At 41.4% G+C, this 11,615-nt stretch overlaps 1 pseudogene; it reads left to right on the top strand.

Moving 5' to 3' along the window:
- The first annotated feature begins 1,060 nt into the window (after window positions 1-1,060).
- Window positions 1,061-1,158, top strand: LOC112066038 (uncharacterized; annotated as a pseudogene).
- The last annotated feature ends 10,457 nt before the right edge of the window (window positions 1,159-11,615 follow it).

Below are 11,615 nucleotides of genomic sequence, written 5' to 3'. Positions count from 1 at the left end.
AACGGGAGAGGCCACAACAGTGAGAGGCCCGTGTACCGCAAAAAAAAACAAACTAAAAATAGAGCTACCATATGAACCAGCTATCCCACTACTGGGCATATACCCTGAGAAAACCAAAAAGAGACATATACCACAATGTTCACTGCAGCACTATTTACAATAGCCAGGACAAGGAACCAACTTAAATGTCCATCAACAGATGAATGGATAAAGAAGATGTGGCCCATATATACAATGGAATATTACTCAGCCATAAAAAGAAACGAAATTGAGTTATTTGTAGTGAGGTGGATGTGCCTAGAGTCTGTCATACAGAGTGAAGTTAAGTCAGAAAGAGAAAAACAAATACCATATTCTAACACATATATATGGAATTAAAAAAAAAAAAAAGGTACTGATGAACCTAGTTGCAGGGCAGGAATAAAGATGTAGACATAGAGAATGGACTTGAGGACACAGGGTGGGAGGGGTAAGCTGGGGCAAAGTGAGAGTAGCATCGACATATATACACTACCAAATGTAAAATAGTTAGATAGTGGGGAGATCAGCTCCATGCTTTGTGATGACCAGAGGGGTGGGTTAGGGAGGGTGGGAGGGAGGCTCAAGAGGGAGGGGATATGGGGACACATGTATGCATATGGCTGATTTGCTTTGTTGTGCAACAGAAACTAACACAGTATTGTGAAGCAATTATATTCCAATAAAGATCTATTAAAAAATTAATATTTTAAAGTGAACAATCCATTTTGACTCTAGTTTACAGCAGTAAGTTCAATGACTTACAGGAAATCAAAAATTCTTTGAAAAACAAAACTTTCTAAGACTGAACCAAGAAGAAGTGAAAAATCTGAATCACCCAATATCTGTTAAAGAAATTGAATTCGTAATTTAAAACCTTCCCACAAAGAAAACTCCAGGCCTATGTGGCTTAACTGGTGAATTCTATTAAAAAATTTAAAAAGAAAATTCCAATTTTATACAAATGTTTTCAGAGAACAAAGGAAGAACAAACAATTCCAAACCAGCATAACATAACCCTAATATCAAAATCTGACAAAGGGTGCTCATTTTGGCAACACATATACTAAAATTGGAATGATACGGAGCAGATCAGTATGGCCCCTGCACAAGGATGATTTTAAAGTGCTCCATATTTTTCTCTGACTTCTTCCATTGGATGGAGGAAAAACAAGCCATGACTCCCCACCCAGCCCTCCCCTCCTCTCCCTTCAACAGTTTCTCCATGGGAAAAATCACCATGTATGAGTAAAGACACCAATTGAATGGCAAAAAAAAAATCTGACATGAGGCATTATAAGAAAAGAAAATTTCAAGCCCAAATCACTTATGAATATAGACATTAACATCCTAAACAAAATATTAGCATATTAAATCTGCCAATTCATAAAAAACAATACATCATGACTAAATGTGGTTTATCCCAGGAATGCAAAGTTAGTTTCATATGCAAAAACCAATCAATGTAATTCACAATGTTAATAGAATAGAGGAGAACAACCATCTGAACATTTCAATAGATTCAAGAAAAGCATATAACAAAATCAAACTGATTCATGATTTTTTTAAAAAGAGAAAGAAAACTCTCAGCAAACAAGAGATAACATGAAACTTGCTCAATCTAATAAAAAATATCTATGAAAATCTACAGCTAACATCATACCTAGTGGTGAAAGATTGAACACCTTCCCCTAAAATTCATAACAACACAAGGATTCTTACCACAACTCTTCAACATAGATTCAGGGATCTTAACCAATGTAACAAGGCAAGAAAAAGAAATAAAATATATAAAAATTGATAGTGAAGAATAAAACTACTTGCAGATAACATGATTTAATGCATGGAAAATTCAAAGGAATCTATAAAACCACTACTATACCTAATGGGAGGATTTGCATAATAAAAAGACAATGTAAAAAAATCAATTGCATTTCTATATATTATCAATAAATAGTTGAAAAATAAAATTTTAAAAGAACTTTTACAAAAATACCAAAAAATGTTAAATACTTAGGGAAAATTTTAACAAAATAGGACTAAGGCATGTACACCAAAAACTACATAACATTCCTGAGAGTAATTTTAAAGGTTTACAATGTCCATTGATTGGAAGACTCAATATTGTTAAGATATCAATTCTGCAAATTGATCTATAGATTCAATGCATTGACCTATAGATTCTAATGAGAACCTCAGCTGTTTTTTTTTTTTGTAGAAATCAACATGCTTATTTTAAAGTTTATGTGGAAATCCAACTGACCTAGAAGAAACAATCAATTCTGAAAAACAATAAAGTTGGAAGACTTATATTACCTGCTTTTAAGATGTTCTATGTTATTGACATAAGGATCAATGGCAACAGAATAGAGAGTCTAGAAATAGGTCAATACACATATGGTTCAGTTGAATTTTGACAAAGTTTCAAAGGTAATTTAATGGGGAAAAGATAATCTTTTCAATGTGTTTTTTTTTTTTGTAGAAATCAACATGCTTATTTTAAAGTTTATATGGAAATCCAACTGACCTAGAAGAAACAATCAATTCTGAAAAACAATAAAGTTGGAAGACTTATATTACCTGCTTTTAAGATGTTCTATGTTATTGACATAAGGATCAATGGCAACAGAATAGAGAGTCTAGAAATAGGTCAATACACATATGGTTCAGTTGAATTTTGACAAAGTTTCAAAGGTAATTTAATGGGGAAAAGATAATCTTTTCAACATATAGTTCTGGAACAACTGGATATCCATATGGAAAATAATGACCATCAGTTCATACCTTACACTATACACAAAAATTAACTCAAATGGATTAGAGGCCTAAATGTGAAAGCTAAAACAATAAAGCTTCTGGAAAAAGCTTCTAAAACAGGAAATATCTTTATGACCTTGGGGTAAGCAAAAATTTCTTTAAGACACAAAAGGCACTAACCATAAAAGAAAAATAAATAAATTGTACTTCATCAAAATTAAAAACTCCTGTTCTTCAGAATATAAAATTAAGAAAGTGGATAGACAGCCACAGACTAGAAGAAAATACTTGCAATACATAGAGCTGACAAAGGACTCATATTCAAAATATAAAAAAACTCCTACAAATTAAAAATAAAAGACAATGCAATAAGAAAGAACAAAAGACCTAAGAAAGTATTTCAAAAACTAGATATCTAGGGCTTCCCTGGTGGCGCAGTGGGGGCTTCCCTGGTGGTGCAGTGGTTAAGAATCCACCTGCCAATGCAGGGGACACGGGTTTGAGCCCTGACCCGGGAAGATCCCACACGCCGTGGAGCAAATAAGCCCGTGTGTCACAACTACTGAGACTGTGCTCTAGAGCCCATGAGCCACAACCACTGAGCCCAATTGCCACAACTACTGAAGCCTGTGTGCCTAGAGCCTGTGCTCTGCAGCAAAAGAAGTCACTGCAATGAGAAGTCTGCGCACCGCAACTAAGAGTAGCCCCCGCTCACTGCAACTAGAGAAAGCCCGTATGCAGCAACGAAGACCAAAAGCAGCCAAAAATAAATAAATTTATTAAAAAACCCACAGTGAGATAGACCTTTACACCCACTTAAATGGATAAAATTTAAAACACTGAAAATACCCAGTGCTGGCAAGGTTATGGAGCAACTGGAACTCTCATTTATTTCTGGTTGGAATATGAAATGGTACTACCACCTTGGACAACTGTTTGGTGCTTTTTAATAAAGTTAAACGTACATTTATCATATAATACAGAGATTCAAGTTGGTCACACAAATTTGCACATGATGGCCCCAAACTGGAAAAATCCAAATTTCCATTTATGGGAATAAACAAACTGTGGGATAGAAATAAACAGCAGAATGCTACTCAGCAAGTCTGCCCAGGCTGGGTAACTTAACAAAATACCACAGACTGGGTAACTTAAACAACAGACATTTATTTCTCACAGTTCTGGAGCCTGGGAAGTCCAAGATCAAGGTGCTGGCCAAGTAGGTTTTTTAGGCCTCTTCTTTTGGCTAGGAGGTGGCCACCATGCTGCTGTGTGTTCACATGACCTTTGCCTTGTGCCTCTTCTTATAAGGACACTAATCCTATTGGATCAAGGCCCCACCCTTATGACCTCACAACCTAATTATTTTCTTAAAGGCCCCATCTTCAAATACAGCCACACTGAGGTTTAGAGCTTCAACATATGAATTTGGGGAGAACACAAGCACTCAATGTACAACAGCAACAACGAGGAAACTACTGTTACTTGAAACAACATAACTGAATATTTTAAAAACTATAATTCCAAAAATATGAAGTTTAAGAAGAAACAAAATGGATCTATGGTGTTATAAATCAGAATAGCGGTTGCTTCTGCGTGGATGAGGAGGGATTAATGGAAAAGTGGCATGAGGGAAATTTTTAAAGTGATGGAAATGTTTTTTCTTGATGGGAGGGATGGTGACAAGTGATTACCTTCGCCAAAATGCATAGAGCTGTACTGCATTCCCCCAAATTAATGCATTTATTGCATATAAATTATGACTCACTAGAGTACATTTCTCTATATCAACTCATATGGAGTTACCTCTATCTTTGTAGCAGCTATATTGTCTTCTGTATATGAATGCATCATAATTTATTAAACTATTTCTCCATTGCTATATATTTATATGGCTTACAAGTTTTTGCTATTATCGGTAATGCTGTAATGAACATACTTAAGGATAGATTCCTAAGTGGGATTGTTAGAGCATTTTCTCTGTAAAGATGAAGAATCTGAAGCCCAGAAACAAGAAGAAACTTCTCCAAGGCCTACCGCAATTACTCACTGTGAGTTATGGTGGTAGAAGTTGGAACTGAAGAGGTCTGTGTGGCTCCACAGAAACACTGTTGGTGAGCAGGAAGGCAATGCTGGGCTTCCAACCAGAATAATAGAAACCATTTAGACTAATTCCACTTCCCTCTTTGTCTAACTCCTACTCATCCTGTGGGTAAAAAATGCCTTTGGGCTGCCTTAATTTAACATTATGCTAAGTTAATTCCTGGGATCCCGTATACCCTAGGCTTAATAATAGCTCACTGTGTGCCGAGTAATGCGGTAGCACTTTAAATGCATCATCTCCTTTAACCCTCACAACTCCATGAGACATAGCTGTTATGAATTCCATGCCCATTTTACAGATGGGAAAACTGAGGCTTAAACAGTTTAAGTAAATTGCCCAAGGCTACACAGCCAAAAAGTAGTATAAACAGGTTTCAAACCCAGGTCCCTGATACAAAAGGGACTCTGTTATACTATACTACCTCTCAGGAACAGTACTTCACAGGATGTTGTTGTGAAGGTTACGTGAAATGGTTGCAGTGTTCACTACTGGCCTCTCAACAACCTGAAGGCAGTTACTGTGTCTTTATCTCTGTCCTCCTAACATCTGGTGCATAATGGAGTTCAAAGGGCTTAGCACTGTGCCTGACACAGAGCAAGCACTCAATGAGCGCTAATTATTATCATTATTGGAATCCAATAGACATTTGTTGAGTAAGTAAACATTTGCATGAATGACTAATTATCTAAAGTATTCTTTCCGCAAATAAACAATGAACAGAGGGACAACAGGTTGCAGGCCTCCTCTCCTGCCAAGCCTCTCATTTGGAGGCAGCTGACCCATGAAGGAATCGCCAGCCCTCTTCTGTTCACATGTCTGCTCCCCCAAGGCACACGGAAGCAGGAAGGGCATCTGACTCAGTGCTGCAGCTCCAGCCCCAGCTCAGTGTACCACAGTGTTGGGCAGAGGGTTCTTTCCTTCATGCACGGCATATTTGTGCATAAGGAAAGAACCAGCTGGGGTGGTGGTGGTGCGCTGTGTGTGTCTGTGTGTGTCTGTGTGCATGTGTCTCTTCCTTCCCCTCACAGTGAAGCCAACTGACAATGGGGTGGGGTTGAGGGGGTGCTTAATACAAAGCTCTGGGCAACATCACAGCACACAAAGGACGAACACAGGCTTAAGGAGGAACAGTCATGTACTCAGTGTCCAAGAACATCAGGCCCTTGAACCTCTGTTACATGATTCTATTCTGTTGCTTCATCTTCTTCAGAGGAAGACCCTGCATCATGGAGGGAACGGGTTTAGGTTGGGGAAGAGCCTGCTCAGCCTCCTAAGCCAGATGAATGCTGCTTCGCTTGACCCACACGACCTTGGATGCTGGTTAGCATTCAGAGCCTCTGTCAGTTTATTAACTGACCTCGACGTTCACTCAAACCTCACTCTGGGCCCTTCTCTGATTCTCCGTTTGTCTGCCTGGATCCTGCTTCCCCCTGCCTAGTGCCTTGATTAGCTTCTATCTTTGGCAGGGAGGCCTCCCCTGCCCTTCCCAGTCCAGCTGCCTTGCTCAGGGAAGATCCCATCACAGACTTGAGATTTGAACCTTTCAGTTCCTCTGCCCGATTGGCTGACGTTACCCACTTCTTGGCATGGGTGGGGAGCAGGGGGCAGCACGTCCCAAGAGCATGGGGACCAGAAGTAACACCTGAAGCACTCGCCAAGTCCACAGTTTTCTTCTTCCTACCTGGCTCCTGCCTCACCTAGTTACTGAAGTCTTCATTTTAGGCCGCTATAAGCCCTCACTCTCATTTTTGTAGTGAAGTTTTCAGAGCCTCGCTCACTGAAGGCAGTTTTGATTTATGTTTGATGGTTATCCTAAAAGTCTTAAGTGAACATTTCTTGTTTGAAATGTCTGTCACTCTGTTATTAGTGACACAATATAACAAGAAATATATTTTCATATAAGACCGTAAGCGAAAAGACAAATTGTTCTCGAGCTTATATATCCTTGCGTGATTTGAAAACATCAAGACAAAGAGATGGAAAATACAAGCCAACAGAGGAGAGATAGGGAGGAAGAATCAAAAAAGTATCCAAGCATTAGGAGTTTCTGAAAAAAGAGGATGAAAACACCGAGGAGAGGAAATTATCAAAGAAATAATACAGGAAAATTTCTCAGAGATGAAGGACACAAGACCTCAGAACAGTGTGTGAAGCAGGCCCACACCTGAAACAGGGAACATCACTGAACTAGAGGTCAGCCAGGATAAGGAGAGCACCCTAAAATCTTCCACTGAGGGTTAGGTCCCTAGAAAGTGATAGAATGAGAATGAATCAGGGTTTTCAATAGAAAGATCTATATAGCAGGCAACAGAGCTGTGCCTTCAAAGTCTTAAGGGAACTTGACTTACAACCTACGATTCAATGCCCAGCCCAAGTATCAATCAAGTCTAAAGGCAAAATAAAGGGCTTCCCTGGTGGCGCGGTGGTTGCGCGTCCGCCTGCCAATGCAGGGGAACCGGGTTCGCGCCCCGGTCCGGGAGGATCCCACGTGCCGCGGAGCGGCTGGGCCCGTGAGCCATGGCCGCTGAGCCTGCGCCAGAGGGAGGCCCGCATACCACAAAAAAAAATAAAAATAAAAATAAAATAAAGGCAAAATAAACACATTTCCAAACATAAAATATTTAGAAATTTTTACCCACCATACACCTCTGCATAAGATGTTACTTAATGGTATGCTCTGGCAAAATAAGGAAAGAAACTCAAGAATGTGACCCAAATCTCCAAAAGTGTGGATGGAGCCCAGGAAATCAGTGAAAAGAAGTTCCTGGATTATTACTGCCCAGATTGAAGCAGGAGCACAGAAGACTCTAGAAGGTAGATCCTTGGGGAGGGGGAAAACTCAATAGAACACCTGTTGGGATGGAAAGTTAGGGAGAAATTGAGAATATGATGAAGCCAACTAGTGCTAGAAAAAAAGAAAAGCTATTTGAAATTCCTGATTCAAGAAAAGTACTGCAAGAAAGCAAACATAAGCAGGTATGTCACTGGCCGGGCCACGAGCCACATGTGTTTGTATATAAATCTCAGTAAAGTAAACATTGCTTATTAGTTTTAGAATCAATCTTTAAGCAAAGCATGGTAGGCTTCATTCCAGTTACGAAACAACGGGAATGCCATGGATGGAGACGATGTAAAAGTACATATGACCGAAAACGCGGGAGAGGAGGAAGGAGGAGAGATGAGGGGAGGCTGCGGCGTGAGCTGCCCCTTCTCAGGAAGCATCGGTGGGGATCAGCGTTGGGAGATAACAGTGGGTGAACAAGAAGAGGGTAGTGTGTTTCCTAAAATGACAAGTGGTGATATAATCCAAAATCGTGATATAATTGTGCTGGGAAAATGAGACAAAGGGAGAGGGAGGCTGGGCTTGAGTGCGCTAAGCCCTCTTCCAACAGCAGGAAGTCAATGAATATATTGTTAAAACATAAAAGAGAGAACTAGCAGTGTTTGCACAGGGATATGCAGATAACATTCAGAAGAAACAGCTGAACAGGTGAGAGGTGGTTGCCCTGGGGATTGGAAGAGAAGAACGGGGGACTCTTACTTTGACTGAAAAAAAAAGTATGTTAAGGAAGCAGTTATGTCCCATATGTTGAGCGGCCTGTGGTCCGTCTCTCATTTGAGGATGTGAGTGTGGAAGGGCAGGGAAGGCCAGGGGGCAGGACAGACAGGGCAGGGCTTCCGCAGGGCGACGCTCGCTGTGGTTTCGGTCTCCAGCTGCCGACAAAGCCAGTGGGTGTGAGGGCCAGAATTCAAGTGCAGCCTGTCCCCAAATGACCCCCCGCCACACTTATTTTTTTTTTTTAATCATATTCTTACTGTAAAAACATGACGATGACTTTCCAGGAATGTGTTTCAATCGCCCATAATCCTCCCGAGGCCTGTGCCCAATAATTACTTACATCTTTTCCGTGATCCCGTCTAGCCTTTGTCTACATTATACATCATTGGGCATAGTTCTGATTCTAGTGTCCATATAACTTTGTAAGCATTCTACCTCTCATAAATGGTGTCGCCTGTTTCTACACAGTCTGCATAATTATCCATGTTAATGGCTGCATATTACGCAGGATCATTTCTAATTAACAACAACACTCTGGGTTAACAGTTCATCATTCTGCCAAGTATTTCTTTATTTTCTGATCTCCATTTTGTATAACACTGTTCCTTTTACTGAACACTTTCTTATCAACCTCACAACTTTACAGTGTGTAATAGGGGCAGGTGTTAATATCCTCACTTTACAGACAGGGAAACTGAGATCTAGAAGACCAGCTTGCCCAAAGTCGTACTGACAGCAAAGATGGGGCTGAGAGGAAACCTTCCTCTGGGTCTTTTCTCTCCAAGTTGAGAGCCCCTTTCGTCACACTGCCCCGATGCTGGGCATCGCTCAGCTCATTCTCTTGTTGAGCCAGGGCCCTTCTCTGGAAGGAATTATTACCACTTCATTGTACAGGTGAGGAAACTGAGGCCCAGAGAGGGAGGTAACTTGCCTAAGGTCTCATGGCAGAGCCAGGAGTCAAACCCAGGCAGGTTTACTCCAAAGCCAGATCTCTTTCCAATAATTTACTTTTTGTGTTACTGTCTTTTGGCTACTTCAAATGATGCCACTCTGAGCACTGGTGTACAAATGTCTGTTTGAGCCTCTGCTTTCAATTATTTTGAAAGAAGTGGGTGAGCTTTTAAAAACAAATCAAAACTCTGTTTACACTCTCTGTTTCCGGCTTTTCTGGGTGGCAGTGGAGGGCACTATATCAGAGTGCATGGGTGGGTGAAAATATTGCAGATCATATATATGATAAGGGGCTTGTATCCGGAAAATATAAAGAACTCTTACAACTCAATTATAAAAAGACAAATAGGGCTTCCCTGGTGGCGCAGTGGTTGAGAATCTGCCTGCCGATGCAGGGGACACGGGTTCGAGCCCTGGTCTGGGAGGATCCCACATGCCGCGGAGCGATTGGGCTCGTGGGCCACAACTACTGAGCCTGCGCGTCTGGAGCCTGTGCTCCGCAACGAGAGGCCGTGACAGTGAGAGGCCCGCGCACCGCGATGAAGAGTCGCCCCCGCTCGCCGCAACTAGAGAAAGCCCTCGCACAGAAACGAAGACCCACCACGGCCAAAAATAAATAAATAAATAAAATTTTTAAAAAAAGAAGAAGAAGGAGGACAAGGAGGAGAGGATAGGATTGCAGCCTCCCAGAAGTCCCTACTAACTGCCTTCATCTGCAGCTAAAAGGCTGCCCCCAGCAAGCCCAGCCCTACCCCAAGCCTGAGGGAAAACGCTCTGTCTCGAGTGATGAGGGATAAGGGTAAGCTTTTTGCCAGGAGGTTTCAGCAGCACCAGCACAGCTCAGCTTAGCTGCTGAACAGGTGCTCTTACCTCGGTGGGCACCTTGACAACCCTCTCCATCGTAACACTGTGACACAGACCATTATGAATGGGACACAGTGACCTATTGCCATTGAATCAGCAAAATGGGCCCTCAGATCCCTGAGGCCCGTGGAGCCTGTTACTTGACCTTTAGAGTTTTTTAAAAAGTTATAAAAGTTTAGAGCTGAAAAAGACATTGGAAGTCATCCAGGTAGCGGCTTCTAGACTTTTCGATTTCATAGCCTATATCATCCCCAAATATCTGGGGAGACAGACAAGGTTGACAACTTTTTCTTTTGCTAAATTAAGAAAAAGTTTAAAACTAACATCATTATTTGATTTCAAAAAGAACAGCTGACAAGATAGAACGTCAGAATAAAGAGAAGCCATTTAAATGGAATAAATTGAGCTTTTTGAAAAACTTGCTGCATTTCTCCTTTCCCCTACCTCGCCCCTACCCCCAAGTAGAAGAAACTTGCCAAATCCTGGAGAAGGAATGGTTTGGGGGCCCAGGCCCACTCCCCATTCAGTACTTGAATCCTCTTGAAACCATCTCTGGACACATGCTTCTCCAATAGCAGGAGTTTAGTGTCAGGCAGACCTGAGTTCAAATCCCGCCTTGCAATTTACTGGCTATGTATAGACGTCTGCAAGTTTCTTACTTTCTCTGAGCCTCAATTCTCTTATCTTTAAAATAATCCTTGCCTCACAGATTTTTTTGGTGGAAATTGTCTCGCAGTAAAAGAAAAAAATATGAGAGTCCTTGGCACAGAGTAGGCACTACATTGTTAGTTCCATGCCCTCTGGTGATGAAAATTAGTCTGAGATAATTCATGCCATTTTCCTGGCACTTCACTGGATGAAAAGATCTTCCCCAGGTAAAGCTAAACACGCCTCCCTGTATATCCACCCACTGGTCTCATACATGTACTTTAGGATCACATGGAATAAACTTAATCCTTCTGTCATGTGACAGACCTTAGCTTCTTTTTAATCTTCTGTTCTCCAGATACGTATCCTGTCTCTGTCAATCATTCCTCAGAAAAGTCCTCACCACCCTGCTCTTATTGGTCAGCTATTGCCAGAATCATGCTGTATAACAAACCTCTCCAAACACTCAAAGGCAAAACAAACAACTCAATGGCATAACCTAGGCTTGGCGGGGTTTGACTCCAGGCTTCAAGATGGGTCCAGGTCTGCTCCAGGTGTCTCTCATCTTCCTTGGACTCCCCAAGGCTTGTTCTTTTTTTTTTTTTTTTTTTTGTGGTATGCGGGCCTTCCTCTGTTATGGCCTCTCCCGTTGCGGAGCACAGGCTCCGGACGCGCAGGCTCAGCGGCCATGGCTCACGGGCCCAGCCGCTCCGC

Source organism: Physeter macrocephalus, chromosome 14 (assembly GCF_002837175.3).
Source record: "Physeter macrocephalus isolate SW-GA chromosome 14, ASM283717v5, whole genome shotgun sequence".
Classification (NCBI taxonomy): Eukaryota; Metazoa; Chordata; class Mammalia; order Artiodactyla; family Physeteridae; genus Physeter; species Physeter macrocephalus.
Note: the sequence above shows the minus strand (reverse complement) of the source record. Positions and strands in the feature narration are given on the sequence as shown.